The sequence below is a fragment of the Perna viridis genome, chromosome 1 (assembly GCF_037379345.1).
Source record: "Perna viridis isolate PV_CMFRI_1.1 ecotype Kerala chromosome 1, ASM3737934v1, whole genome shotgun sequence".
Lineage (NCBI taxonomy): Eukaryota > Metazoa > Mollusca > Bivalvia > Mytilida > Mytilidae > Perna > Perna viridis.
Window position 1 is genome coordinate 5737582 of NC_142445.1, and position 27138 is coordinate 5764719.

Genomic DNA, 27138 nt, shown 5'->3' on the forward strand with positions numbered 1-27138 from the left:
ACTAGTGGGACTTTGTACCTTGCTAGACTTCTAACAATTAAGCTTCTGGAACAGGATTACATGTATGTTGCTACAAGATGGAACTCACCACTACAGAAGTCTAACGGTCGTCATCATGAACTCTTGGTGTGTCCATCTGCACCATGAGAACTGTTTCATAGTTTTCCTTTCCTTTCTTGTCTACTCCAAATTGGACTTTTTATGATTGTTTTACAGTGGGCTGGCCCTTTATGTCACCTTATTTTACCTCAAGCAATATGGCTTAGTAAAATCTTGATAAAATGGAGTCTTCAGGAATTATTACGATTCCAATAGGACTAGTTTCTTCATGTTTATGAAAAGACACAGTCTATTTATTGCACAAATATTATGCAAAGAAATTCACTTGAGACATCAGTAAAATTGGGTAAAACTGTCTATGACATCGGAAATAAGACCATCATACATGTATATAAATGGCATTTTGTTAATCACTGTTTTACCATGGCTGTGGTCTTTGAAGCATGTCATTTCGAATAACAGGTAATGCCAATAATAATCAGAAAAGATTTGGATATATGTAAGGGAATTCAGAATCACCCATAATGGAATAGAGTTACTTCCCTTGGACTGATTAGATTTTTAGGTTTCTTAAAATGTATTTATGACACACTTGCAGGTCAAAGAAAATTTTCAATGTACTTATATTAGAAATTGACCTTTTGAATGCATTTTTTGTCTAACATTGATTAGAGCAAAACTGTCTGAAGGATATTGGATGGGTGTCCAGTATAAAACTATCGACAGTATTGAAATCATGGAAGAAACTACAAACTTTGTACTGATCATTGTCACAATTGAACAACATGTATTTCTCCTTTATTCATTTGGCCAAGTATTATTTTTTCCAGGAATATAAATTACATAGGCTTAGGAACTAGATCTACAATCCTTGAATTATACTGTATAACTCACTTCTAGATTGTTTCTTTTGTGTTTAATTATGGTATTAAAACCTTCAAATTTAATGTTTTACCATCATTTATTGTGTCAAGGATCATTTGACTTGGTGTTTTCTAAAAATGCCATAATAATAAAAGAAACCATCCAATTTTAAAGTATTATGTCCTATGTTTATTCTGTAAAATTTAGATTGTCCTTTTATGCCTAATCTTTCATCTGATTTTCCCTTATAATTTTTTTTGTTTGAGTTTTGTTAAATCTATACATGTAATTGTCTCTACCTAATTTTAATTCTTATGTTAAATAAACACTTTATTACCAATTAAAGCTATATAAGTGAACACCATTACACTTTCTGATGGGACATGCATGATTTTGTATAGGCTAAAAACCACTAATTCCACTTCCCATAGGCTTCTATGCTAATTTCACAATATTCAATGGCTTCTCTGGACTTTACCTTAACTTTAACCTGCAGAAGACTATATATCGGCATGATTCTACATATGTCAGCTCACAATCCTCAGAATGGCATGTGGGGTTAGCAGACTTGCAGTGCAGTACTGGTCACCGGAAGTGAAATGTCATAAATAGCATGGGAAATCCCAGTGTTTTCACAAGATATGGGTATATTTAGAAATCATTATGGAGATTAGGCTTCACATCACAAGAAGCAAAATGCACCTATAAAATGTACAGAAATGTTTTTCCTTTCAGAAACTGTTTAAATTTTTTAAATGAGATGAGAACTTTTTTCACAGCACTATGAGGAACAGGGGTAATTTCTGTGTAGGACTATTTTTGCGTACGTTCCAAATGCTCATTGGTTGAATTGGTGGTCTATAACCTAAAGAGTCACTTTCTGTCTTAGAAAAAATTAATAACTATACAAGTATCTTCCTATACACATACTGAATGCATTTGCAAAGTTTCAGTGAAATGTGACAAGCACTTTTTTAAATATTTGATTTTTAAATATAGGGTAACCAAGTTGCGCGAGCAAAAAAGTGACAATATTCTACCATACTTAAATGCATTAAATATTTGCAAAGAAATTTTTCTGACTTTTCAAATAAAAAAAATCAATCACAACTTGTTTTTTAACAATATTAATAAAGAGATAGCCTTTAAAAGTAGTCATTTTCTGAAAAATTGGTCTATTTTTAAAAATTTATGTCTGATATGCCTCCCCCTTTTTCTTGATCACATGTCAAAAACCCTAAATCTTTAAATTTTCGCAAAAGGTGATATCTTTGGCTTTAAATTTGTAAATACAGTGTTTCCACAATAAAACATGACAAGTAAAGGGTACCTAAAGCAAAAAAAGTACTCAAAAATGGATTTTCCATGTTGCCATAGGGAAATGCTTAAATGTCCTTAACCACAGTAATGAAAGTGAGTTTTTCCTCATTTCTAATCAAATTTTTGCTCAAATTTACACAAAACTTGATTTCAAGTGCTGATTACCACCATATTTAGGTAAATATAGCCCTCAAAGTTAAATATTTGATATTTTTACTAAATTTTCTACACTTTTCACTAGATAGGACATAAAATTCAGCCAAAAAGACCAATTTTCCATAATTTGGACCTATAACTTAAAAAAATGCATATTTTGAAGGATTTTTGTTGTGTATTCCTCTCATAGCAAAGTTTACAAGATCTTCAAGTAGTTTAAAGCTATTCCAAGAAACGTTTCATTTTGCCATGGCCTAAGCTTAAGGCTAAAAACCACTAATTCCACTTCCCATAGGCTTCTATGCTAATTTCACAATATTCAATGGCTTCTCTGGACTTTACCTTAACTTTAACCTGCAGAGGACTATATATCAGCATGATTCTACATATGTCAGCTCACAATCCTCAGAATAGCATGTGGGGTTAGCAGACTTGCAGTGCAGTACTGGTCACCGGAAGTGAAGTGTCATAAATAGCATGGGAAATCCCAGTGTTTTCACAAGATAGGGGTATATTTAGAAATCATTATGGAGATTAGGCTTCACATCACAAGAAGCAAAATGCACCTATAAAATGTACAGAAATGTTTTTCCTTTCAGAAACTGTTTAAATTTTTTAAATGAGATGAGAACTTTTTTCACAGCACTATGAGGAACAGGGGTAATTTCTGTGTAGGACTATTTTTGCGTACGTTCCAAATGCTCATTGGTTGAATTGGTGGTCTGTAACCTATATTGACTGTAAGTGTTAATATAGTTTTTGTGATTTTGTACATGTGTTAAGTACAGCTCTGCCTAAAACCAGACAGAGGCTTATTTCTTAATCCCTAATATTTTTTATTGCAAATCCTTCTGTAGGCCCAATAGAAACTGTTCTAGGAAATATGAGTGCAAATAAAAGTAGTCCATTGGAAATATTTAATTCAAATTGGGTTGTTCTACTACAGAAAAAATATGGGAATATTTTCAGTTTTGACACTATAATCGGTCAAAAAATATTTTTTCATGACATAGGAGATCCCAAGTATTTTTTGATTGGATATCTTAGGCCCAATAGAAACTATTCAAAAATAAAAGTGCAAATGAAAGTTGCCCACTGGAGGTATTAACACTTAGATTTTGTTTATATTCTACTAGAGAAAAAGTACAGGAAAACTTCCCGCTATAATTTTTATACCATATCCAGTCAAAACTGTTTTACAATAAGTAGCAGATCCATGGACATGGACATAGGAAGAGCTGTCTTTAGGACCTAACAAATGTATTAATCAAGTTTCATTGATTATCTTAAGATATGATGAATTAACCCCTTCCTGGTTTTTAGACAGAACCATACTGAAGTGTCAGTCTCTAAGAATCAGGCAGTTGGTGAAATGTAGTATGAAATAATCCACCACTTCGATGGTGTAATTTCATTCCTGGTACCATCTGAAATGAGATTTTCCATATCGTTTTGGTCAACTGCTAGTGAATATTTCAGGGGCATGAACACGTGTTGAAAACCCCAATTCTCTAAAATTTAAATTAGAAATTTTCAAACATATCCAGTAATACAGGGATCAAATTGTAGCCATTTTACAGATTTTCTTGAGTGATTTTAATTAATTAACTAAGTATGCTGTCAGATTGGTGGGTTTTTGACAAGCTGAAGAGTGTTTCATATTTTCCTATTTTTTGCCTGATTTTCACAGACTTGTACTTAAAAGGAAAATTTTGTTTCTAATATTTCTTGTAAAAAAAAAAATACAATCATGAGTGGGAAACATTCAGAAAATTTTAATGTTCAAATATAATATTTTCTATGACATGACATTTTGTTGGCAATTCAAACAATAAATCTGCTCATACTGTAAATCACTGTTATTTATTTATTGTTTGTGTAGGAGTATTATTTAAAGTTCGATGAAAGTTTTCCCTAATTTAATGAGAAAAAAAAAGTGTGATTTCCTTATTGCTGGCTATATTTGTCATTGACATTTCATACCAAGATTTTGTGTTTCTTCTGTATGCATAAAGGAGAAAGTTCAGTAAGGACCTGTTTTGCCTCATTATTTGGTAATTTTTGAAAATTTGATTAAAGGTGATTTCTTGGTAGTAGTAGTAGTATAGTCAAATGGTCGCAAACACTGAAAATAATTTGTTTTTGACAAGTTTCATGACGTTATTCCAGAAATAACAATATGAATTTATGTAACTTCTACAAAAAACCTTTAACTTTAAACATTTCTGCAATTTTTAAGGTGTTTTTTTTTTTGTGTGGGACAGAAGTGGCCACACATGTATTAACTTAAGATAGTTTTACACGAGTTGTAACTGACAATTATACACAAAATACATGAAGCATGAGAGTCCACACGCATGTGGCGATTGTTAATGGAGTGAAAATCTGCACAAAATTTGGTGTTTTCTAGCCTTTTTAACAAATTTTCCAAATCTCACTAAAGTTTGAAGGGCATAAATGATATTATATTTTCAAATTATTAGCTTAAATCAATCAAATCAACTATAAAACACATTGAAGAGCTGGAGAAACAACATAAAATTTTCTTCATGTAGACTTAGTTTTTGCGGCCAAATTTTGCCCCTACTGAAGCAACTTTGAGGAACATTTGATACAAATGCATAAAGTATGATAAAGTATCGATCAGCAGGCTAATTGAAATTGAAAGTGTGCATCTGTAAGTAGAAAAATGCAGGCTTCCTCTTCCTCTGCCCTTTTTAGCTCACCTGGCCGAAGGCCATGTGAGCTATTGCCATCACTTGGTGTCCGTCGACGGACGACAACATTAACAATTTTTCAAAACTTTTCCTCTGACACTCTTTGACTAATTGGAACCAAACTTGGTATGAATGTTCCTTGGGGTATCCTGCATAGAACTGTTATGGGGATTTTTTATCTGTCGAAAAACATTGCAGCCGTTACTAAAAATAGAACATAGGGGTCAGACAGTATATCTCCAAAACCATTAGGTTTAGCCAAATTCTGACGGGATAAAAGTGTTCAGCATGATGAGATCTATTGGTGGTAAAATTTTCATTTTAATCTGTTAAGCCATGTTGGAGTTATTGCCCTTTTTCACATTTTTTGTTGTTTTTAATGTTATCTCTTTCAAAAAATTTTCTCCTCTGTCACTACTTGACCAATTGGTACCAAACTTGGTATGAATGTTCCTTGTGATATCATGCATAGAACTGTGTGGGAATTTTTGATCTGTTGAAAAACATGGCCGCTGGTACTAAAAATAGAACATAGGGGTCGGACATTAGTTTTTCGCATATATCTCCAAAACTGTTACGTTTAGCCATATTTTTTATAGCTGAAATGATCCTTATTATAAGGCCTTCAAAATTGTTCATAGATTAAAGTTGTCAGGTGACTCCTTGTAAAAGTTATTGCCCTTGAAAGATGAAAAATGATTTTTAAAAATTTTTTTTTTACAGTTTTCCACCAATATCTTGAAAACTATAATAGCTGAAAAGATCCTTATGAAAGTCCTACCAAAGTTTTCTTGAGTCCAAATTGTTGGACATCTTCTTGTTAAATTTATTGCCCTTGAAAGACAAACTTTAACCAGGTGAGCGATTCAGGCTCCTGGAAGCCTCTTGTTAAGTATTACCCAAGTTTGTGTTGGGAATCAGAGGAAAATCCATAATCATTTAATCAGAATAATATGAGTTACCAGTCTGATGCGATTATCAATTAAAATGGGACTTAGTCCTGGAAGATTTTGGTCCATAAATGTGTTCTAAATGCATAAACCTTTTTTGGTGTATAATTTTTTAACATAGTTTATAAGTGACTTTTGTTCATAACAAGTATTTGTAGGACCATTTTGTATTTTGATAAATGACAAATATTTCCACATAGCACTTTTTTCATTGCATGGGTGGTAAAACAACTTTTCTTGTTGATTTTCAGCCATGTGACTAGAGTTTAATCTGTCACTGTTAAGAAATTGCTAACATTTGAATGACAGGAACTGAAAATACAAACAGAAGATGGACAAAGTGGAGTTTTGATATGGATTTGTGATAATGGATTCTGAAAAATAACTATGGATCATTGCCTAATATTAGGAAAGCAATCTATTTTCAATTATAATTGTTCATCGGAATATGGCTGCCAAAGACACTCTTATTTTAATGTTTGGCCTATTTTCTTTATACATGAGGTCAGCTTCACTGTGTAACAAGATGGTAAAGATGAATAGAATCAGCTTAGGCCAAACAAAAAATTTGTCTGTTTCGGGTTTCCCAACCGACCCTGATACATTTTTTCTCCAAAATTGACAAAATCAGTAATTTCGGCCAATTTACGGTATAATACGTATCATTTCCTGTAAAACTGAAAGTACGTAAAAACCAGGTCACAATAGCATTTGAATAGGAGACTTATTTATGTCACATAAATCCAAGTGTAAATACAATGTACTTATATTATTAATAGGTGTGTATGTTAAAAATTAAACTTTCTACTTAAAACCAGACACTTTCATGACTTAAACATGATGCTATTTTACAAATATAGGCTCAACTTTAGTCGAGAACAAATAAAATGAAAATGCCGACCGACCTACCCTATTTTTGGGAGGAATGTAACCCTAAACTGACATATTTTTTTTTTTGGCCTAATGTATCTCAGCAAATCTCTTCATGTTTAATGTTTTACCTCCAGTTAACTTGTATTTCTACTATTGACTACTATATAGGAGATGTTTATTGATGATATTAAATATGTCAATCTAACCTTCTAAGGATTTTATTTCCATTGCAGGAACTTAATTTACATAACTTCTTCTTAATGTAGATTAATATTTTCTTGTCAGGTGAATCTAACCTAGAAAGAAAGGTGGTCTGAGTGCAGGTTGATTTATGGAAAATTGTCAATGAAAAACAGTCAGATTGTTCCACACAGGCTTTGATTGGTAAGCCTCATAATGCTGTGATTTAATTTAAGAGGAAGTGCTTGCTAAATACATAGATGGGTTATACATCTATGCTAAATACAAATAAAATTCAGTTTTGCTTGTAGAAATTATTTCCCCTTGCTCAAATTTGCTTGTTGAATTCTTTATGCATTATAAGTTCAGTTCAGAAATGACTATAAGAGTGTAAATTTTCAGTACTTGTTAAATTTAGTTCGTGGAAAAATTCATTAAATTCATCACTGCTCTAAGCAGAAAAAAATTATGATAGCATGATTTTTGTTGTTCATAAATGCCTACAATGTACTCAGTATCAGGTCTGAGAAGGAAAGATTTGTAAAATGTAGTAGTGGTCAGCATTTTTGCTATTTTCTCAGCTGAATTTCATGCTCCTCAAATCAGAATTTGAGGTTACCAACCAAAACTCATGAAATGACTTCTTATAATACTGCATTTTTTATATTGCAAACAATTGTGAGAGATTAAGTAGTTTCTAACCTTGTGCCTGTGGCAGTACACAAATTACTTCATCTTATAGAGAAGATGCCATAAAAAGCACTATTAATCAAAGAAGGGGACTTTATGATAAGTTTCTGACTTGGCCTTGGGATAGGCAGAATGACTCTGGTCTTAGTTAAACCTTCTCTGTCATGATATGTGTGCACCGCTCCTTGATAAGCGTTTTTTTTCTACAGGTAGTGTCTGTACATTGTGATTGATTGTTATTTTATGATTCTAAGCAAGCATGTATTGATTTAGGAATTTATAAAAGAAACTGGTGATTCAGTGTAAAGCTAAATTACTGCCTGAATTGAAAAATTAGATCCCAACTTGAAGCCAATAAGTTAGTTTCAAATTAATCATGAAATTAACCCAAACATTGCAGCCAAAAATCAATTTCACAATCAAGGAGAATGTTTGTCACTTGGCATGCTTAGATGTAATTTGATCCTGTATATAAAAGAATTACATTTTATTGGTTGAATATTTCCTTGTTTTGTTTTATTCTTTGAGACAGAACTGAATTGACCATCCTGGTACAGATCTTAGACATCAGTAATTAATTGGTTGTTAGGGTATTTATCAACATTACATATCAGTACTATTCAGTTCATTCAGTGATACAGCACAAACAGTTGGTATATTCAGATGGTAGAGTTGGTCTTCCCTTGATTAAATGACATTCACCTGGTAAACTGACTAGACAATTATGAAGGAAATTTAAACTTTCTATCAATATCCATTCTATATTGTCAACTACCTATAGTAGTTTGTTATTTAATCAACTCTATCTCGTAGATATCATCATTGTATGGGCTGTAATGTTCAGTTGAATTGACTTTTTTATATAATTATATTGCCATGATTGAAGTATACTCTGAAGGTCTATTAGAGTAAAATATGCCAGGTTATCCTTTTATTGGCCAGCTTAAAAGTGGATATGAGACCATATTTTCATGGTAGATATGGATACATATGAAAAAGATATTGCATTTATGAAAGTGGAGTTAAAATAAATATCCCATATTTTATCAAACTCTGACAAAGAGTATGAGCCTATATCCCATGTAAAGAACCATGATAATGTTTATAGTACCATTGCTTGTGAGATTGTATCATTTTTTTAGACTAGATGTTGCAACCCATTTTAAGAATCTTTAGGTATATCAATTTATTGTTATTTAAAACCAATTATAAAACATTTTTTGTTCAATATTTAATTCTTTAAAAATAAAATCTTGTAATTTGAAATCTTGGTAAGTGGATGAATTTAGCCACAAGTAGAAGAGTCCAGAGAAGGAAAATAAATATAGAAGTTTTGAAGTTTCTCCCATAACAATTAAGTGATGCGTTAAGATCATCATTTCAAGCTTGTTCGTTCCACAGTAAATGAGGTGAACTAATACTGTGAAAGTACTGTTGATCATGGGGTACCAATATTTGTGGTTTTCTTGGGTGAGCCAGACCATGAAATTTTGTTCCCAATGAAAAGGAGATTTCCATTATTGTGTATACTGAAAACCTCCAAACCACAATTTCATGAATCCATGACGTTGTGTATCTTTCCTAATCCACGAAAATTGGTATCCACAAATTAAAGTACTTTCACTGTATATCTTTTATGTCCTGACAACAAATTTTTCTCATGAATCATTCTAGGACTTGAAATTAATACTAAGGTTTAATTTTGGCAATAATCATTCATTCCATTTATTTAATATCTTTCACATGATGAAAGCTAGTAATTGTTAATAAAATTAAAAAAAACATACATTTATTGTCTCATTTCACATCCTATTTATTACTAAAGAGTTAATTTTACAAGTTTTTATATGATTTGAATTTTAGAAACTGTAAAAATCTCATTAGGTAGTAAAGGATATGGAAGGATCCTCATTACATGATGGGAAACAAAGATTAATTTTATCAATGTTATACTGTGACAGGAGAAGCAGTGGCAAATACTTGATTTGGCAGAATTTTTTTGAAGTTGATAAACCTGAGATTTACATTGGCACCAGAGATACAGAAATGATCTAACTTTACCTCTGAGGCAACTCACTACCAGATGATTACAGAGGTAACGTGCATCGTGCATCCTCGTTAATAGTAACAAAAGTTTCATGTGGTTTACTTTTGTTTATTTTCTGACTTGTTGAACAAGAAAAATCCATTTTGTATCATATTGGAATATTTTAGCAAATAATTTATATTTTTCCCTGTGGATTAGTATTGATTCTGAGATTTTGCCGACGTGACTAATTTATTGATTGGTTATATTTGAACTCTTGACATTTGCTATTATCAGACAAATTATTAGAGAAATAAAGGAAATACATTCATCAGGTAATTATAATTATTACATTTAGATTTAGATTTTAATAAAAAAAAAAAAAAAAAAAATGATTTTTTTTTTCTGTGCAGTTAGGGAAATAGAATTAAGTTTTCAATCCAAATTTAATGAACAATTTGAAATGTTTAAGAAATTGACAAGTTTCCTTAAATGGCAGTTAATTGTTCATTAGATTCATTCAGTTGAACTTTCATTTGAGGTCATGAAAATAAAGTGTTTATTGTTTTATACCAGTATTTTATTTGTTCACAAAATTTAAAGGATGTTACTTTAAACATTGATATACTACAAAATTACATCTTGCTTAAAACTTTTCCAAACATATTTTAAATTATTCTTTAATTTATAATGAGGATAATTTCAGAAGATGTTTCTTGTTACTATTTTCTTCAGAATTTACTGTTGCTTATTTGTTTCATTATAATTTTGAAGTGTTTAAAAAATTACAAAGACTTTTATCTACAGTTGGGTTATTTTTTTGAAGAGGTTCTTGCTGAATATCTGATTGAAATCAGGATGCTACATGTCGTCAGGATTTTACACATGAAACAATTAGTTTAGAGTTTAAACTTTGGGTTTTGTTAAACATCAGATATTAAATAACTGAGCTCTTTGTGAATGTTGTTTGAGGGGTTAAAAACACAGTAGGAATAACACAAGTCTTTGTAAAGTTAAAAAAAATACACACCTATCATTTTAGGATCTAAAGTATACATAAACTTAATGTTGTATTGAAAACAAACCTGAATATCTAGCTTGTTAGTCCTTTTTTGTTAGATAAGTGCATGGGCAGATTCAGAGAATAACTTAAGGGATGGGTCCCAGAGGGGGCACCAGGGGCCCCAAAGCAAATCCTTACATACATTTTAATGCATGCATTTTTTAACACAAAAATCTGCTACATTTCTATTTTCAACTTTGCAAATTGATATGAGGGGGCCAATCCCCCCTCCATGATTTGCTTATGCAGTGAGAATATGATGTGGAAAAATCCTTGTATTGTACACTCCACAAAGTTCATGTGGATCGAGCTTCAAATAGTTTTTAATGTCAAATGCATTTCATGATTTTCATAGAAGAATTTCATGTAAAATTAATATGATGGTTAATGCACAGGAATTTCACACAAGCCGTTAACAAAATTTGTATGCCTCAGGTGAAAGTAAACATAGTTTGTAGAATCGTTACTTCTAGGCAATCTTGAAAGGACAATGTTACAGTGGGTAAATAAAGCAATTCTAAGAGGATTTCACTTCTTTTATTGCCCTTGTTACTGAATGACCTGGGTCCCAATGATGTTTGGTCATTTTGACCTTTTTTTTTGTCTTTAAAGACTCTAATGTACTGACTGTCTTCGGAAAGATAGCAGGCTTGTCCAATACTCGCAAATTAATGGTGTTTGAATCATCCATTTTTTTAGGTTGAAATGTTCCTTGTATTAAGGGGTTTTACTGAGTATAATTCTATTTCCCCATAGTTAATTTTTGTTAGTTTTAGAAGTCAGGAAAAAAATCCCATTGTATTGGCCTCTATGTTAATCATTGCTTTCTCAAACGTACTTACAGTATAAAAACCTGTTAATATTTAATCTCTATTTTTACAGCTGAATCAATGTTAAATTAACTGGAGATTACTCCTACCTTTGTGATCTAAGTAATGGAGCCAGATAACCTAACTGTTATTATGGGAATTTTACCACAAAGCAATTTGTGAATTATGTATTTTTCTCATAAACAGCTACTTCTATCATCAGTTTTGTGAAATAAATAAAATGATATGGAATAATTATAGCTGCTAACCCTCCCTTAATGGTTATGAGTGTTTTTAAATGATTCTGAAATTATGATAAAATGAAAATAGAGTTTGGCATACTCTGTAGATGTTACAGTTTACATTTATAGCTAAATCTAACAAAAATATTCTGATTCTGACCATTTATTAACCATGAAGTGTTTTTCCCCACTGCAACATATAGGTGAAACATCTATTGTTTATGATAAAATAATCTGATTGCATGTTATCTGCCGAAGAATCTGTTGAGACATTTACTATTGGGTTGTTTGTTACATTTGTATTTTATACTGCTGCAGTAGTTCTCAATAATGTAACACTTGGCTTCAGTATGAGTCATTTGAAGGTAAGGTATGTTTTATAACTGGATGACAGCCTCTAAAGACTGATATATCTGGCAGTTAGGAGGGGTGACATTGGTTTTCTAAAGTCACACATTCATCACATATATTTGAATACACAGTTGTTTAGTACCAAAAAATTCAGGTTAAGTTCAATTTTCAGCAAAATCATAAAATGCAGTTTTATAATTAGGCCATTTTGACCATTTTGCCACCTTTTATCACAATTATGTTGATTAATGCCCTATTTGTTTGTTATATTGCTTTTCTTAGCTCACCTTGCCAAAGGCCATGTGAGCTATTGCCATCACTTGGCATCCGTCATCGTCGTCGTCGTCATTAATGATTGTACAAAACTCTTCTTCTCTGAAACTACTTGACTGATTAGAATCATACTTGGTATAAATGTTCCTTGGGGTATCCTACATAGAAGTGATGTAGGGATTTTTGATTTGTAGAAAAACATGGCCAATGTTACTAAAAATAGAAGATAGGGGTCAGACAGTAGTTTTTCACATGTATCTCCAAAACCGTTAGGTTTAGCTGAATTACATGGGTAGAAGTGTCCAGCACGATGAGATCTATCTCTGATCAAGTTTTGGTTTTAATCTTTTAAGCCATGTTGGAGTTATTGCCCTTTTTCAACGATTTTTGCTATTTTTAATGTTATTTCTTTAAAATATCTTCTTCTCTGACACTACTTGACCAATTGAAACCAAACTTGGTATGAGTGTTCCTTGTGATATCCTGCATAGAACTGATGTTGGGATTTTTGATCCATCAAAAAAGGTGGCCCCCATTACTAAAAATAGAACATAGGGGTCAGACAGTAGTTTTTCGCATACATCTCAAAACCGTTACGGTTAGCCAAACTCTTTCAATTGCTGAAATGATCTTTGTTATAAGGCCTTCAAGGGTCTTCATTGATCAGAGTTGTCAGGCAACTTCTTGTAAGAGTTATTGCCCTTTCTTTTTTTTTTAAGTTTTCAGCCAATATCTTGAAACCTATAATAGATAGAAAGAAACTTTCAATTGCTGACATGATCCTTATAAGTCCTACCAAGGTCTTCTTGAATCAAAATTGTTGGACATCTCCTTGTTAAATTTATTACCCTTGAAAGACAAACTGTAACCAGGAGAACAATTCAGGCTCCTGGTAGCCTCTTGTTTAGGGGTGACAAGATGTAATAAAAAAAAATATTTGTCTAATTGTAGGGTTTGTTTAACTTATTGACCCTCCTTCCCACTGAACCCACCCCTGATTCTCTGATTTGTCTATCTGTGATCTGTATATTCAATATGATTAATTTAACTACAGGTTATTTTTTTACAATTGATTAGACAATAGAACTGGAATGAAATTGTTTTATGCATAATTTGGCTTTGAATTCAACAGCGTGTCTGTAGTTGGTTTCCTCAATAGAAAAAGACTGATATGATGAAATGCAACAAATGCGCCAGCATATAGCCTTAACAGAAAATAGTAGATACTTTCAGGAAGGAAATGTCAGGAAGGATTTTTGATGTTTTACACTGGTGAAAGCTTTACCTGGTTGATTTTGTATTCAGCAAGTTTAAGGTCAAGGTCATAGTTGTTATAATTAGATTTTTGTGAGACATATGTCCTTGAGCACTTCTGTTAATTTTCAGTTTTGATACTTTTAATCTGCTTAATAACTAGAATGTTAGCTTTGACCTAGAGAATACTTCTTGTATAATTTATGTTGGTATATCAAAATCATATGAACATTCATTTGTTATATGATATAATGTTTTGCATTGATTAATTGTGCTTAATGTGTGAATTTCTAGTTAAAAATGAGATTCAGTCTAAGAGGAATGATTTTAATTAAATACAAAAAGAATCCACAATAAACATTTCTGCCACTGCTGTTAATACATTGCTCTTTTAAGCAAGGTGTTAAGTTACCAAGTTAAAGGCAGTAGAATGAGAGATCGATTGCTTATGATTGATAGCTGTTAGGGTTTGAGATGAATGGCATGCCATTATTGCAAGATGTTTCTTTTTATCCACAAGTTCCTTGTACTTTTAATTCTCAGGAAGTTATTGAAATTGGACAAAACACAGAAAATATCTGTTGTTATAAGAAGTCAAGTTTATAGCATTGTTCTTGAAAGAAAACATCTGTACACAAGATCATAGAAAAATAAAAAATAATGGCTTTAAGAAAATGTTTTATATTAGATGAAAGAATTTTTACTTCTGACTTCTTCTTATACTTTTGTCACTATCAGAAGTATGTCTTCTTGTGATACTGCTGTCACTATCAGAAGTATGTCTTCTTATTATACTGCTGTCACTATCCGAAGTATGTCTTCTTATTATACTGCTGTCACTATCCATAGTATGTCTTCTTATTATACTGCTGTCACTATCTGAAGTATGTCTTATTATACTGCTGTCACTATCTGAAGTATGTCTTTTTTGTGATACTGCTGTCACTATCAGAAGTATGTCTTTATTTTATTTGTTACATGTAAAGGAACTTACAGACAATGGTTGTCGTACTGTTTAATGGCAGCCAACTGCAGTATCATTGTGGATGTGAATATTAACAACAGATTTTGATGAAAACAAACAAGAAATTTTTACGTTTGTCAGAAATTATAATACTAGATGGATATTGTATGTTAATGCAGTAAAAGTCATACAATTAAGAAAATATGGGTCTATTTTGTTCATTCACACATAACCTTGTCTAAAAACCTTCATCATAATTTTCAAAAGTTGCACATATGTTTTATCCTCTGTTACTTGTCTGATTATTCCCATTATTGCTTTGTAAATGAATTTCCCTCATTTATATCTTAAGTATTCCTACACCTTTATAGTATCAGTTACTCTCGTTTTCTCATTCCTATTACCTTATAAGTGATTTTAATCATTCTGCTATTGAAATCTATAGTAGGCATGTGTACCATGATAAAAATGTCATATTTTATCCTCTCCCTGGTTCCCAAGTTCACTTTCCTCTAGTCAGTCTGTCAACACCTGCTGCTTTTATTTATGGACTGATTGATAGGTTATATTTTATGTTGATAAAAGATTTCTCTATCTTAATTTAATCTGAACTGATGTGCATTTGTGTTTTTGTTAATGCATTTGTTTACTTTATACACATGTAGTGTTATAAATATATTCTGATGTTCCATGGATGATAACTGGTTTAGTTCATAGCTTAGTCTTGAAGTCTCATTTGCTGTTTCTAGTCTTAACAGTGATTTACTCCCTTTTCTGAGTAAATAAACCAGTGTTCTGTACTAGTTTCTGTCATAAATTTCAATATTTCTGAGAAGAGGACACTGTGTATCTTGGAAGAGAACTTCCACTGATGGTATTTTTAAATATCTCAGTAGTGCAATCAAGTAGTGTTAAAAGTACTGATCAGTCAGTTCTAATTTTGGCGTCAAAGTAATTAGAAAATGTAACCTTTCGAAGTTTTTCTGATGACGTATAACTCCTCTAAAACACAAAATGAACTGGTAAACACATATTAACAAATATACCTCAATGTTAAAGATGAGAAGTCATTCTTTTAGCTGCCCTTACTGGTTATCATGACTACACCATTATTTATGTATGACTGGGTGCCTTGACAGTTATAGCATGTAGAAGATGGTTGGTTTATTAATGAATGGCGATGTTGATAGACTAATTATATTGATGACAAAATAACACTTATGGGAGACATTAAAGATGTGCCATGAAATTATGTCTGTCTGTCTGATCATTTATCATCAGGAGGTATTAGGCTCCTCTCTTATTTGCACTTGATGTAAAGGCTGTCCATTCTACTAGATTAAAATAGAGTTGGGTGCTACTTCTTGAAAATAATTACTGGGTAATACTAAATAAGATCATACATGTTTCGCTACCAACTTTCCTGTTATTTGTTCATGATATTTAATAAACTTTATGCTGTGACCAGAAATATGCAATCTTGGACTGTTTTCAGATATTTGGGCTCTGGTAATGTTAATATTTTTAGCTTAGGAAAGCACAGTTTAATTTCTTAAACACGTAGGGTGCATGTACTACCCTATGTTAGGTTTGATGAAAACACTTTACTTGAGAGCTGTGCAAAAGTTCATGAGTAATGATTTTTTTAGGGGTAGGGCTTATTTTTTGGCATCTCACCACAGCAAAATTGATCCATAATGCTTTATTTTACCTGCAATTTACAGAAGAATGAGATCACCACCCTTTCTACATCAGCCCCTTGCATTAACCACTTCTGTTTTAGGCCAAACCAAAAAAAATATAAGTTCTCATTAAGCCACTATTTCTTTCTGTTTCATGTACTAAAGTTTTAACTTAAATGTGGCAATGATGATTCCAGTTTTTTGTTAAATAAAATTGGCCTCTATTGGATTTCAATTTTTTTTAGAAAATTTACTGGCCCAGCAACGTTTGTTGCTGATTGCTTACAGTTCTAAGATTTGTCCCAATTGAAGATTGTTTTTGTTTGTTGGGGTTTAACGCCCGCGCAGAAAGAATCCTGAATGATTCATGTTTAACCAAATCAAAGCATGATGCTGAAAACCCTTAGATAATTTCAACAAACTACTTTATTTTAGTAACTTTCTTTAAGAGATTAACCCCCTCCACTGAAGTTTAGTCTTGTCAAATTACACAATAAGTCTGTAGAAAAATATATTCACTACAAATAATTCAGCACCTTTAGTTTTGTAAGTATATTTGATATAAATAATTCAGCATCTTATCCCCTATCTAAAGACACTTAAAATGTTCAGTTAATATACAGTGTAAGAGGAGACAGTCAGACTGGACAGAGCCTCCTTATCTATAACACTTTGTATTTCATCACAATCCTGGAATGTTTTACCTGTATATATAAATAAATAACTCATAAAGATGAATCATGATTCTCTGCTGTTCAATGGTCACTTATCTATACAGCAAGTACTGGCCAGACTAGGAGTAATTTAGATACATATTTAATGGGACTTTTACGGGCAATTTATTGAGTCTTAATACTTATTAATACTTATTGAGAATGTCTTTCGGTTCATTTGGTTTCTGATCAGTAAATTTGATGTACAAACTACTGTAAGTTTAGATACTATGGGAAAATACAAAATTGATCATAACTGATTTCACCGTTGAAATGTCAGAATATTTCATCATGTGGCAGAGACTGAAAATCTTATTTTCCGACTTGATGCAATTCACATGAACAGTATCTGGATATGAAGTTCTGCTGTATGTATATGTTCAGGAAACAAAAGAATAATTTTCAGGTGCTTTGAAAAGAAGACAATTGAACTTGTTTTAAGCACAACTCTTCCTGAAGGGTTGAATGATCTTTTCATAAGAGTAATCAAGGGAACCAAGCTTATAGTGGTAATCAAAAGATTGTAATCCAGGGACAAAGACCAAACATGGAAAACAGACATACACAACAAAGAACATAAAGTAGCTAAAATCATACATACAAAGTAACAAAAGCAAATGAGCAACTCGGACTCCACTAAAAACTGGGAGCATGGACCAGGTGCACCAGTGAGGTAAGCGTCCTCTGCTTTTCTAGAAACATCCGCGAATTTGCTCATAAAAAGTTAAGTCTGGGGTAGACGAAAGAGGAAAGGAAAACTATGACACGTTGACAAATCAGTTTTCATGGCATAGATGGGTACACTGTAGCGATTCACAAGTTAATGATGATGACCATAAAATTTCTGTAGTGATGACTTCAATCTTGTAGCAACATAACCCTGTTCCAGAAGCCTATTTGTTAGAATTCTAGCGTGATACAATAAGTCTGCATATTTTCGGCAAGCTCTGGCATAACGTATGAGCTGTGATAAGATAAAACTTTATATTAAGGATTGTGATCATATTTAGAAGCAAGATAATCATTGTTGAAGTATATTTATACCCCTGACAGAATGCTACAGTGGGTGGTATTTTGGAATCATCTTGTCCCTCTGTTTTTTGTCCTAAATTTTGTCACAATTATAGCACCCAATGGATGGTTTGGTGAGTGGCTTAATATAGATATATGTTGTACATGATTTTGGATAATCCTGATATCAACTTTCTGTATGGGTATACCTGGCACCTAATGTATGAAACTTCTTTTTTTCAAATTGTATTTACACAAGTATAGAAAAACATATGTCAGCTTGAAGTTATTACTTGGTCAAACTGGATTTAGCTGATTTTGACAGATAGCAAGAAAATTATGAAATGTTCCACATAAGGCCTTCAAAATATTCGTGGAAAGTCCTATAAGAAGGATATTTGCTGTTGTAAGTTTTTATTTTAAAAACCATAATAGATAAGAAACTTTGACTGGAGGAAAAATTCTTAGGATGATGCCTGCAAAAGTGTACTGAAGACCTTGTGGGAGTTATTGATTTTGAAAAGTTAAAAAAAGAGAGAATTTCCACTGGTTTTTATACCCCACCAAACATAGTGGTAAGGTATGTGATACCCTCTAGAGAGGTTACATGTTCGTTCATCTGTCTGTCCCTCAACAGTTTCCAGATGCAAATTTGAGAATAGATGATCTATGATTTTTTTTAAACTTTGCACAGTTGTTTTGTGCCATAAAATTTGAGTTTATTTCATTTTTTCAGCAAAATCCAAGATGTAGTATTCAAGTTAAACCATTTTGAAAATTCCCTTTTTTTTCACCATAAGGTGACAGGATATCACTTATTGTTCCATTAATGCCCTCTTTTTACTTCATGCCATAAAACCAAATTAAGTAGGAACTTTCAATTGGTAAATGATCTGTCTGTCAGTGTCTGTAAAACTGATTTTGATTCTAGAACTGACCTAAGTATGCCTTCATCTTGTTAAATAGGTTTGTCAGGGTTTATGTGTTTATGGATTCTTAGACTGTTGGCAATTGAATGCACATGAAAATAAATGTGGAGTTTTTATCTGGCTCCTCAGTGAAAAGACATAAAATTGCATGTTCAGTGACAAAATTTACTGTTCAAAAATAATAAAAAATGCACTTTAGTTCTTAAAGAATCAGTTAAGATTCCCTCTGCTGTAACAATCTTTTCATGGTGATATCTAATGATCACTTTAAAACAGGGTAAAACTTGAGTTTGCTGACTCCTAATGACATTTTGAAGTAAAGAATTAAAAACAAATGACAATATTCATTAAAAGGGATTGAAGACTTAGTCAAGATTCAAATTAAAGATTGTAAAACTTGCTTGCTGTTGAATAAATAAGTTATCAAAATTAGAAACTAAGAAAAAAAATGAGTTTAATTTAAAATTCTCTTCAAATTATTTTACTGACAATTTGATTCTTATGGGAAACAGGTTTATATTCAAGGTCAAGGCTAATAACACATACCACACAAACTACATGTAGACAATATCTATAAACTTTACTTCATAGTATAGCACATATAATGGTGATGTTAGGGGAATAAAGATGGTCTTCATTTGGTGGAGATTTAAAAATGTATCATGCAAAATGTGATACATGGTTGGAAAGCCTACACATTTTTATTTTTGATATTTTGTGTAAAATGTTAAGTAAACAGAAATTAACATGTGACTTTCCATATTATCTTTGTTCTTAGAAGATAAAAATTATATAGGATGCACTTTAGAATTCAAAATTAACTCTGTAAATGACACTAAAATACAATAGAAACTTAAATTTTTAATGTGAATTAACTTCCAAGAGCTGATAGATTGTAAAGAATAATTATTCATTTCATCATATAGACCTATAAATCAACTTAATAACAAAAATAAAAATATGTAACCTTTTTTGGGGATGTATCACATTTTACAGAATTTGCATTTTTCTTACAAAGACTGCTATTAAATTACCTGACTAATTTCCATATTACACTTGTTGAACACTTTAGGTTGTATACTGGGGCATTTGTTGCTTTTTACCATATCTGTTCTTTTTACTTTCTTAAAGTTAACTGGAAAAATTTTATCAGGAAAATCATCTGTTCAATAATTCAATGGATACTTGAAACTGTGTCTGTAAGAAAGTTTAGTTCTCTGTCAGTTGTCCATTTGAAGTTCATTATTACCTTTCAAGAAATATTTGCTAAATTTCGCAGCAAATTTCCATCTGACTACAGACAAACCTTTATCTTTAGAAAAATAGAAGACATTGCATGTTTTAGAATGGAGAAGGTTATATTTTATAAAATAAAAAAAACTGATTTGACCTTTGCTATGCTGTTTTTATCAATTCTGTTGTAGAAAACAGAATAAACAAAACCTGAGACTCATTTGATATGGTTCACTCATTTACCTATTGTGTATAGGTGGCTATTGCCCTTATATTGACCAGCATGTCAATTTGAGTTCACTTGTAATACCATATAGTAGGAAGATTTTGCAAGGTTCTTACTTTCACTATATTTGCAAGGTTCAAGGAATCAGGAAAATAAAAGCTCACCAAATTTGAAGTTAAGATTTTGTACAGTTTTTTTCTGTAGACCGTATCAATGGATGTGTAAATAAAAAATGCGAAAAATTAATTCATATAGCAAATTCGAGAAATTTGGCACCTCATGAAAATTACCTGCTGTACAGTATATTGGGGAGCTTCTCAAGAAACATTACCTCAACCTAGTTTATTTTGGTACTTTCTGCAGAATTTGTGAAAACAGCACAGCAAAATCAAGTTGATATTTAATATTTAAAAAAAATTGAGTTCTAGGTCCGGTCATGTTTCGAATTGTTCTAAAGTGCATAGGTTTGTCTGCAGTCAGATGGAAAATTGTGATGAAATAAAGCCTGTAATTGTCAAAATGTGATGATGAACTTTAACTACCTTAAAAATTTTATCAGGCAATTGTCATTTACCAAGAGGAGTCCAACTCTATCTACTGAACATTATTATTGAATGTGCTGTAATTTTGCCAAGCTTTGAATCGGTTGTTGCAGTATGTGACCTATCTTTGATGGCAATTATTGTTTTTTTGTTCATTGTTAGAAGATAAGTTTGTACCTGGTGTCTGTGTTGGTTATATCCTCAGCATGGTATCTTTCAGTAATTACTGTACATTCCATGGACATATCTGTAGAATCTCTGACTACTGTTCATCATATTAAGTCCATTTATTTGTCATAAACTGTGTACTCAATTTTTGCCATCCATTTTCACAAGTACCAATGAGTACAGTCAGATTTTTTATTTTTCTCCTGGAGATAAACAATTTAGCAACATATGTGTATGTATTTATTTAGGTCAGTAAGAGAAACATGTCTGTAATTGCAAAATTTATTGTTTTCAAGAGGAAAGAAACTATTGATTTCATTATGATATTTATCAAAATTGAGTTGTAACAAAATAAGAGAAAAAATATGAAAGTAAATGTAAGAGTGTGCATGGAGAATAGAGCAGCTAAACATAGTGTGTCAGGATTTGTATGGAGAATAGAACAGCTAAACATAGTGTGTATGGAGAATAGAGCAGTTAACATAGTGTGTATGGAGAATAGACTAGCTAAACATAGTGTGTAAGGGTGTGTATGGAGGATAGAGCAGCTAAACATAGTGTGTGAGGGTGTGTATGGAGGATAGAGCAGCTAAACATAGTGTGTAAGGGTGTGTATGGAAGATAGAGCAGCTAAACATAGTGAATAATAGTGTGTATGGAGAATAGAGCAGCTAAACATAGTGTGTGAGGGTGTGTATGGAGAATAGAGCAGGTAAACATAGTGTGCAAGGGTGTGTATGGAGAATAGACCAGCTAAACATAGTGTGTAAGGGTGTGTATGGAGAATAGAGCAGGTAAACATAGTGTGTGAGGGTGTGTATGGAGAATAGACCATCTAAACATAGTGTGTAAGGGTGTGTATGGAGAATAGAGCAGGTAAACATAGTGTGTGAGGGTGTGTATGGAGAATAGACCAGCTGAACATAGTGTGTAAGGGTGTGTATGGAGGATAGAGCAGGTAAACATAGCATGTGATAGTGTGTATGGAGAATAGAGCAGCTAAACATAGCGTGTGAGGGTGTGTATGGAGAATAGAACAGCTAAACATAGTGTGTGAGGGTGTGTATGGAGGATAGAGCAGCTAAACATAGCGTGTGAGGGTGTGTATGGAGAATAGAGCAGCTAAACATAGTGTGTAAGGATGTGTATGGAGGATAGAGCAGCTAAACATAGTGTGTAAGGATGTGTATGGAGGATAGAGCAGCTAAACATAGCGTGTGAGGGTGTGTATGGAGAATAGAGCAGCTAAACATAGTGTGTAAGGGTGTGTATGGAGGATAGAGCAGCTAAACATAGTGTGTAAGGATGTGTATGGAGGATAGAACAGCTGAACATAGTGTGTAAGGGTGTGTATGGAGGATAGAGCAGGTAAACATAGCGTGTGAGGGTGTGTATGGAGAATAGAGCAGGTAAACATAGCGTGTGAGGGTGTGTATGGAGGATAGAGCAGCTAAACATAGTGTGTGAGGGTGTGTATGGAGGATAGAGCAGCTAAACATAGTGTGTAATAGTGTGTATGGAGAATAGAGCAGCTAAACATAGTGTGTAAGGGTGTGTATGGAGGATAGAGCAGCTAAACATAGTGTGTAAGGATGTGTATGGAGGATAGAGCAGCTAAACATAGTGTGTAAGGGTGTGTATGGAGGATAGAGCAGCTAAACATAGTGTGTAAGGGTGTGTATGGAGAATAGAGCAGCTAAACATAGTGTGTAATAGTGTGTATGGAGAATAGAGCAGCTAAACATAGTGTGTAAGGGTGTGTATGGAGGATAGAGCAGCTAAACATAGTGTGTAAGGATGTGTATGGAGGATAGAGCAGCTAAACATAGTGTGTAATAGTGTGTATGGAGAATAGAGCAGCTAAACATAGTGTGTAAGGATGTGTATGGAGGATAGAGCAGCTAAACATAGTGTGTAAGGATGTGTATGGAGGATAGAACAGCTAAACATAGTGTGTAATAGTGTGTATGGAGAAGAGAGCAGCTAAACATAGTGTGTAAGGGTGTGTATGGAGGATAGAGCAGCTAAACATAGTGTGTAAGGGTGTGTATGGAGGATAGAACAGCTAAACATAGTGTGTAAGGATGTGTATGGAGGATAGAGCAGCTAAACATAGTGTGTAAGGATGTGTATGGAGGATAGAACAGCTAAACATAGTGTGTAATAGTGTGTATGGAGAAGAGAGCAGCTAAACATAGTATGTGAGAGTGTGTATGGGGAATAGAGTAGTTAAACATAGTGTTTCAATAACAATAATATAAAATGTTTGTTGGTGCTGAACAAAAATGTCATAAGCTCAATTACATCACAGCTTCATTGTAAGGTTTAAGAGGATGATATGTGCTGTTATACAGCTAATAATTCTGTGGTTGTATAATTTGTAGATTCTCAAGGATTTATTCCTGTAGCAGTAGATTAGTAGGTATTAGTCTAATTGCATGGAAATGTATGCCTTATTGATTGTCTACTTAGAGATTCTTCCTGCTGCATTCTCAGACAGATCAAAATCCATAGAAATTAAGTTTGTACCTTTTAATAAAAACTTCAATAAAATATCCCCCGTCTTAGAGGTTATGCAGACACCATTACATGAGTTAAAAATCTCAGGTTTTAGTCAGTAAATTCTGATGAGCACCCTGAAAAATAATCCTATATTCTACTAGTGAGCACCAATATGTCACTGGTTGAAATCTTTTTTGAGATCACGAGTGAACATTTTCTTTTCAACGGCAGGTAATATATACATTGCATACATTGGCTGATTGTTGTGGATACCTATGAAAATTTCCAACTCCAGTCCTATTTGACAGCTTTGATGTATGCTGTTGTTTCTGAAGAAGTTGTAGGAAGAAATGTATATAATCTACATTTGGTATAACTAATATTCCCTGTATTAAAGTAAAACTGTGCGGTGAATCACAATTTCAGTAATGTGTGCCTTGGTATTAGAAATATCTATACTTATTAAAACAACTCTTAGCATTTATGATAGTATGAGAAGCTTTCTGCTTTTTATGATCGATGCTATATATTATATCAAAATGTTTATATTATTAACAATGAAGTGAAATAGTATAGAAAAGCAATAGTACACTTGATTACTGAGAGCCTACCTTTCCAGCAGTTACAATTTTATAGAGTTCTCGGGAACAATGGAGTAATTAGAGGGTTTTATGGGCAGAATGGTAAATACTGCTCCATTGGCAGTTATTGAATTGGTTATGTAACTAGACATGAGTCAGAGATTGTGGGCGAAAATACCGATTTTCCGTCATGTCGTTACCAATGTAGGCTATTTGTTATACTTTTGGAGATAAAGTCTGTGGTTTTAATTTTCCAAGTTAATGGAAATTGTGCTTGGTTAGGAAGTAAACATAGAGCCCTTCAGGATGTGTCTTGTATAAAACTTGTAGATAAAAGTTAACTTAAAAATTGAAGATTGATCACTGATGACAAGTGTCCTTTGTTCCTTGTTGCTAAACTTTGCATCTGAGTTTTCTGTTTGTTGAAATATTGAAAAGTGTTGATTAAAATGATCCTTTTCATTTGTGCATGAAAGTCGGGTAGTAAGGTAGTCGGAAAGTTTAATATGAGGCAGGTATTACCTGTAAGAGTAAAGTCATTTAGCAAAAGAAGCCTGACCTTGAAAAAAAATTGTTTTTTGTTTTTGTTTTTACCCTTTATTTATTCTCTTTTGAACATAGGAACTTAAGTACATCTCTGCCTAAACACCAGGCAAATCCTTATAATGGTTGATTCATCTATTTCTTTATCCCAAATATTTTTATTGCAAATCCTTCTGAAAACGCCATGGAAAGTATTAAGAAATATAAGTGCAAATAAAAATAGTTCACTGGAGATAGTAATACTGAAAATTTGGTTATGTTCTACAACGGAAAAAGTAGAGGAAATTTTCCTGTGAGAATTTTTACACTATAACTAGTCAAAAAAATATGTCAGGATGTATAAGAGATCCCAATTATTTTTTTTATTGGAAATCCTTATATAGGCCTCATAGAAACTGTATTCAAAAATAAAAGTGCAAATGAAAGTTGTCCAGTGGAGATATTAACACTTAGATTTTTGTTATGTTCTACTACAGAAAAGTACAGGAAAACTTCCTGCTAGAATTTGTACACTATAACCAGTCAAGAAATATTTCACGATAAGTAGCAGGTCCAAGGACTTTTAACTTTTTTGACCTAACAAATGTATTTATACAGTTTCATTGATTATATCAAAGTATGGTGAATCATGCCCTGCCTGGTTTTTATGCAGAACCATACTTAAATCTTGACCCTAATACTGGTTGAATTGGTATTTTGGTCACTATTTAAATACTTTTAACCATAGTCTCAGTGAGTTTCTGACATTATTTCAGTACTTTAACCTTTCAGACATTATTACAGCACTTTCATCCATAGTTTTAGTGAGATTCTGACATTTTTTTTCAGTAGTTATAAACATTGTCTTGTTGAGTTTCTGAAATTTTTTTTCAGTAGTTATAAACATTGTCTCGTTGAGTTTCTGACATTATTTTAGAACTTTTACCCATAATCAAATGAGAACAATAGGTACTGACAGTTATAAGTGTCAGGTTGGCTACATAAACATTGCTTTTTTGTGTTATTAAATAACAAATAGAAATTAAAAGCAAATAAGATAGGAAAGACTTGAACATTTATTATCTGGTTTAAGCTGTATATGCCAAACTTAATACATTACTTATCAGGTTGGTGTAATCTGATAATTAGAAGTTTACATTTATTGTACATTAGATTGTATACTGTTTGTTGACTGTAGTAGACGTTTCTTAGACACTTGTGTAGCTTTCTCACTTCAAAATAATAACTTTGCAGAATTTAGATTAAAATGATGCATTATATACAGCATGGAAACCTGAAGACTTTGTACTTTCCTAGAGGGATTGCAGAAAAAAGTGCTGATACAGGACTCATCTCATTCAAATTATTTGATGTGGACCAGAACACTATGTTGAATAGGACAATAAATGTATAAAATATATGTATATGCAGGAACAATCAGATGAGAAACTTACTACAATACCACATTGTTTTAATGAATTGAAAGATTCACCAGTACTTCTTTTACCCCACCAGTTACACCTATTAAATGCTCCCAGTTTTCTGGTGAAGTTCAGATTGCTCATTTTCTATTCATCTAGAACAACTATTTATTAAAACCAGGCAGGTCATATAACAACAGTGATTCACTGAAAAAAGTCCATGTCATTTTTGTTCTTTATATATTCATTTAATGATTTTGTTAATTTTCATACCGCACCACAGGTATTGGTGAGATATTATGTTATATCATCCAAAAAGTTGAGTTTCCATCTGTCTGTCCCCCCCCTCTCCCGGCAGTTTCCAGATTATAACTTTAGAAGATACTGAAGTATCTTTAACAAACTTTAAATAAGTATTGAGTACTATACTGATCAATTTTAATTTCATGTTGTTGGGATTACTTATACAAAAGTTATGGCCATTTTAAGTTGTTTTTACCCCCCCCCCCAACATTTTTTGCAACATGGTGGGGTATGATTTAATGTCCCATTAGTTGCCTATTTTCTGAAATGAATTGGGACAAGAGAGATATTTTTATATATTTATAACCTTTCTACTGCAGTTTTAAAGAATTATCTCTCCATAATGCACTCTACATAATCTGTATCTTCTATGTCCAGATTGATGTCATCATTTTTATTTTTGTGCTTTTCTCATTCCAGATCTGTTGTTGTTTTTTACCATGAATTAGCCCATGTTCGGTCCTTATAAAAGTCCCTATTTATTTAACTGAATGTTTTACAATTGGTTTCTTA

At 32.4% G+C, this 27138-nt stretch overlaps 1 protein-coding gene across 2 annotated transcripts in view; it reads left to right on the forward strand.

Moving 5' to 3' along the window:
• LOC148626990 (receptor-type tyrosine-protein phosphatase delta-like) overlaps positions 1–27138 on the forward strand; it is a 176808-nt gene that overhangs the window by 4139 nt on the left and 145531 nt on the right. Inside the window, exon 2 of one of the 2 annotated variants that reach the window (XM_088564908.1) lies at positions 7226–7324. The gene's annotated coding sequence lies outside the window, so the exon portion shown is untranslated. Of the gene's footprint in view, positions 1–7225; positions 7325–9890; positions 10172–27138 lie in introns of those variants that run through there. The other variant, XM_088565004.1, reaches the window with a different exon arrangement.